The following is a 6253-nucleotide window of genomic DNA, read 5'->3' as shown; positions in this document are numbered from 1 at the left end:
TTGCTTCTTCAATAGGTACCACTTTTCCTTCATAGGCTTGGTCAAGCTTCTTAGGATTTTTCTTAACATCTTCTTTTGTGTAAGTACCTTGCCAAGAACATTCAAACCATTAGTAATAGTTGGGAAAGGTGTATACATGCTAGCAATGGTTCCATGAGGATTTAGTTCCTTTTATGGAGCTAGTGCATTGATGTGTGACTTCTAACATATTCAAAATATAATGAGTGAATGATGATTATTCTACATTTTTTAATGTATCTCTATCTAATCCACAAATTAATATATACTTAGCTATAGCATTCTTAGATAGCACTTTGTTAACATGGTCACTAAAATTCTTACACTCCTTTTCTACCTCCTTATTTCCTATGGTTTTCATTGGGAAATAGGAACCTTCACAATCGATGTGCGATAAATCATAATTTGTGACTTGGAGATGTGTTTCTATCCTAATTTTACAATATGAAAAATCTACACAAATTAAAAATTGTGGCCTAGATGGCTACAAACCCTCTAATATGCTATTTTACAAGTTCATGGGAAAAGTTTGAATATGATCTAGTGAAAATTAATAATAACAACCTTATCCATATGCGTGATAAACATGATTTGGATGAGGCTATGGAGGGCCAAGATCCATGAGTGGCTCAAATTCCACTGGTGGAGCATCATCTCGAAGGCCCTTCCAATCCAACAAACTCGTGCTCATCATTTTCAGATAAATGAGGACTCATATCCATTCGTCCAAAAGAATTTGATTCTCCAAAGCATATTCTTTTATTATGTGTTGCAGATCAATGGATTTGGTTTGCTTCCTTGTGGCTTCTCACTCTGATGTAAGTAGCCCCTCCACACATTAAAGACTGCCTGAAATTTATCTAGAACTTGCAAAGCCATGGGGTGGATGTTGATTGTCTCTTGATTTTTGCATCTATTACCTTTGATAGAATTGGAAAGCTCGGAATGAATTAGTGCACCAGAGTATAAAACTTGATTCTCAAAAGCTTGTTAGTGGTATAATGGTTTCCTTTAATGAGTATTGCAATTCCTTACTTCCTAATTCCTCGAATAAGGCCTTTCTCATCCCAGACAGATACTTATTAGGAAAGATGAAGAAAAGAGAAAAATAATTTTCTGTTATTGAAAAACATAGTTGTTACAGTATTAGCCTAGTGATTATATAGGTTGTTAGTAAATGGAGAAGTTAGTTAGTTGAAGATACATGGACGACCTTTGATTGTCCACTTTGAACCCTCTCAAGAACAATGTGGTAATCTATGTCAACATGCCTTGTTCTTATGTGGAAAACAGGATTCTTAGAAATGTAAAATGCGACATTATTATAACAATACATGATTGCTAGTTGATGATGTTGAACCCCAAAATCTTTGAGTAATGCAAGAAGCTACAAAAGTTCACATGTGTTAGCCATAGCATGATATTCAGCTTCGGCAAAAGATCTTGAGACGATATTTTTCTTCTTAGACTTCCATGAAACTAGAGACTTGCCTAAGAAAATGTAATAACCAAAAATAGATCTCCTTGTATCTAGACATGTGCCCCAATCGGCATTTGAAAAAGCTTTAAGATGAAGAGCTGGATCTGAAAAATTTGCTTCAGCAAAGTCTTTTAATTGTGTTGGAGAAGCCGAGTGAAAAAAAAAATCTCTTGATCTGGGTTTCCTTTGAGGTATTGAAGGATTCTTTGAGCATCCTTGAAATGAGGTTGTCTGGGCTCACGTAGGAATTGGCTTAACCTGTTTACAACATAAAAAATATCTGGTTGAGTAATGGTTAAATAAATTAGTTTACCCATTAAACTACAATAAGAGGTAGGATTTGTAAGAAGTTCTCCTTCATCTTTACTTAGTCAAACATTTGGTTCCATCGGCATGGAAGATGATTTGGCACCTAGAAAACTTGGTTTAGTCAACAATTGTAAGAAAAAAGGGCGTTGAGAAATAGATATACCATTAGTAGACCTATCGACTTCAAGGCCAAGAAAGAATTTCAATGGCCCAAGGTCCTTAAGTTGAAATTTGGAATTAGACTTTTGCTTGAAAGTAGCTGCATCAAAATCATTGTTACTAGCCAAGACAGTATCATCAATATATATTAAAACAACCAAGAAAGCATTAGAGGCTGATCTCATGAAAAGAGAGTGATCAGAATGTGATTGTTTGAAACCTTCTTGAATGAGTGTGGTGCTAAGTTTAGCATACCATTGTCCAAAAGCTTGTTTAAGGCCATAAAGACTTTTATTGAGCTTGCATACCGCATTTGAGGGCAGCTCCCCCTTAGGCTTATAGCCTTAAGGAAGTTTCATATAAACTTCTTCATCTAAATTTCCATGTAGAAAGGCATTATTTATGTAAAATTGGTGTAATTTCCAATCATTTATGGTAGCTAGTGCAAGGAATACTTTTAGAGTGTTAAATTTAGCAACAGGATCAAATGTATCTAAATAATGGATGCCATGTTGTTGAGTATATCTTTTTGAAACTAGACATGCCGTGTATCTTTCAACATCACCATTGGACTTGTGTTTGATTTTATTGAAAATGACATTATGACCATGGGGTAAGGACACAATAGTCCACGTATTACTAGCCATGAGAGCAATAAGTTCATTTTGCATAGCTAATTTCCATTCATGAACTTTAGAAGCTTGAGTATAGTTGGTTGGTTTGGATATATTATGAGCAGCAAATATAGCATGTCTAAAATGAAGACGAAATTAATCATAAGAGATAAAATTAGTTAGTGGATGAGCAATAGAGTACTCACACATATATTCCTTTAGATATGGAAGTCTTGTAATCGACCGAGCAGCTCCAGAAACTTTGTGGGGTTGTTCATTAAAAGTCTTATCTTTTGTAGGCGTAATAGTCTCAACAAATGGAGTTACTTTAAAATAATGGCTATAAAAATCAGAGTCAAAAGTGTCAATACAACTAGATTGAGGCATAGGAAAAATATTTTCATTAAAAAAAGACATCTCTTGAATTAAATATTTGGTAGATGGGCATATCAAGTAAATTATAAGCTTTCATACTTGGAGGATAGCCAATAAAAATGCAAGCACGAGATATAGGAGTAAACTTATTGTGTGTTACTAACAAGTGTGCAAGCATATGCAAGGCAACAATAATTGTGAACCTTCCAGAACCAATAATGGAAGGCCCCTACCATCCCCAATAAGACATCCTCCACCACCAATAAGGCATCCTCCATCACCAATAAGGCACCCCTCTCTAGCTCGAGAGGCACCCCAGCCAGCTTCTAATTGGAACTAGACGGGGGAAGAGGCACCCCAAAGACCCTCTTGGAGTGGGAGCCAAGATAGAAATTATCCTCGAGGATATAGGGCATCCCAACCAGTGGGAAGTCATATGTTGAGGTCACAAACAATTAGGGCGAGGAGGCAAGTGGAAAACCCATCGAGCCACACAACAACAACCTGAAAGGAATGTTAGTTTCCTCAGTGGAAGTCTAGACCTTTACAGGTAGGTGAGTGTATACAACACTGAGCCCAGGGATATTGGGAATTATAAGAACGACTATCCTGATCTTCGAGATCACTTGAATCAAAATTGAGGCCAGGCTGACCCTTCAAAACTGGATTTACGAACACATCTAAATAGCCGAAAATAGCCCATGCAACCAGTACATGAGAATCAGTATAACTCTGTACTGGGGTAGGGAGTTGGAGCCATCTTCCCCAAGTGCAAGCTCAACCTTTGGTGGACCTAGGTCAAGAAATAATCACCCAACTTGAAGGGAATTCAGGCTCCTTCAAGAAGAAAAAAATAAGGACATGGCTGACAACTCCGATGAGGAGCTTGAGCCTTTCGCTCCACACATATCAAATACTTTGTTTCCTTATGGATTCAAGATACCCCACCTAGCACCTTTCTGTGGGACCTCAGACCCATATAGCCACCTGAGTACGTTTAACACGATAATGCGTGCCAACAACGTTGGATACGAGCTTAGGTGCATACTTTTTCAACCACGTTGACGGGACCGGCAAAAAACTAGTTTGACAAGTTTCGAAGGAATTTGATCTCATCTTGGGAACAACTGGCTAAGGAATTCAAGAAGCAGTTCAAGGCCATGGTAGGTGTCAGGCCTGAGGCCTCAACCTTGACCAATGTTAGACAGTAGCCGGGAGAGTCATTAAAAAGCTACCTGGCAAGATTTAACATAGAGTTGGCACGAGTCCAAAATGTCAATGACAGTGGTCATCTCATGGCAGTATGAGCTAGAGTACTGCCAGGAAGTACACTTTGGGATGACATGCAAAGGAAACCCATGAGGACAATAACCGAGTTCAATAATAGGGCACAGAGATTTTTCAATGTAGAATATGCGAGGATAGCATTAAAACTAACCCCTTAGCCTATTATAACTACAACTGAAGGAAGGGATCGAAGGTCTGATCTTGAGTGGATATTTTGGGCAGTATGTTAGAAATAGGTTTCCGACCCAAGCTTTGGCTAGATAGAGGATAGCTCCTACACAACCTGCCCAACAGAATGGCCAATATCCTATGATAGATGGGGAGGATGCGGTAACCATTGTTGGAGGACCACATGTCACTGGGTCGGGTAGAAATGCCCAAAAAAGATATGTCAATGAGCTCAAGACGGGGGACAGATCTCCCTACGAACTTGAACCTCGAGCCCCAAAACAACAGAGGATTGAAACTCAACCCATTACTTTCACAGAAGAAGATGCCTCACACATCCAGCTTCCCCATAATGACCCTTTGGTAATCATGTTCTAACTCAACAATAAAAGGGTGTGTCAAGTCCTGAAAGATAATGGGAGCTCGGTTAACTTCCTTTATAAGTTCACCTTGGAAATGATAGGACTCTCAGTTTGAGACATGAAAGCTTATGCAACAAGAAGGAATAGCCAGCACGAGATCTATCGAGCTCCCGATGTCCATGGGAGACTAGCTAGTCTCAGTAACCAAGAGAATGGAGTTCAAAGTGGTCGATACCCCATCATCCTACAATGCACTGCTCGGGAGACCTACCCTGATTTGGCTGAGGGTAGTGTAATCTGTGAGGCACTTAGCCATCAAGTTCCCAACACCTAGTGAAGTGAGACCAACTGGCTGCCTGAGAGTGCTATAGAATCTCCATGAAAGGGAAGGGCCAAACAAGTTCACAAGCACTTGTTGTCATATGAGAAATAAGTGAGACAGTCTTTGAAGTCGAAGAAGAGATCTACCCTAGAATAGAAGAGGACAAGGTCAATCTTGGACCAATCGAGGAGCTCGAGGATGTAGAGCTCGATTATAAAGATACCACTAGGGTGATAAAAATAGGGAAGAACCTCCCAAAGGATGCGAGAGAGCAATTAGTTCGCTTCCTGAGGTAAAATCAATATGTGTTTGCATGGTTGCATTCAGACATGGTTGGGATCAACGAAAACATTATAAGCCATGCACTCAACATATACAAAATCTTCCCTCCAAAGCAACGGAAAATAAGGATCCTGGAGGATGAAAGGAAGAAAGCCTTGAAAGAAGAGGTCGAAAGGTTGAAGGCAAATTAGTTTATCCAAGATGCTTTCTATCCAGATTTGATAGCCAATCTGGTGTTGGTTCCAAAGCCTAATGGCAAGTGGCGAACTTGCATTGATTATTCGGACCTCAACAAGGCATGTCCAAAGGATTGCTTTCCCCTACCTCGCATTGATCACCTTGTAGATGCCACTGCAGATCATGGAATCATGTCATTCATGGATGCATATTCTGGATATAACCAGATAGCCATGCATGCACCTGACCAAGAACATATGAGGTTTATGACTGATAAAGGCTTGTATTGCTACAATAAGATGCCTTTCGGGCTCAAGAATGTCGGGGTCACATATCAAAGATTTGTGAATAGGATGTTTGTCGAGCAAATAGGGAATAACATGGAGGTTTATGTGGACGACATGCTAGCACTACAAGAATTTTAGCCTAATATAACACCTAAAAATGACAATTTTTAAAAAACGCTATGGTTAAATAGAAAAATCAGGCGCGCTTGGTACAGTAAAATTTTACAGCTCGCCACTAGCTTTTCCATCTCCCCCTCTAATATTCTATTAGCCCTAAAGTATCTCTCTCTCTCTCTCTTGTATCTTCTTCTTCACAAATCAACCCTAACCGTGTTCCCCTCTGTCTCTTTTTCTCTCCCTCTAAAAATAGCCATACACACTCCAATCTCTTGCCTTCTCTCAATCTCTCGTTC

This window comes from Humulus lupulus, chromosome 6, assembly GCF_963169125.1.
Source record: "Humulus lupulus chromosome 6, drHumLupu1.1, whole genome shotgun sequence".
Taxonomy (NCBI): domain Eukaryota; kingdom Viridiplantae; phylum Streptophyta; class Magnoliopsida; order Rosales; family Cannabaceae; genus Humulus; species Humulus lupulus.
The sequence above is the reverse complement of the archived record's forward strand: the minus strand, read 5'-3'. Positions refer to the sequence as shown.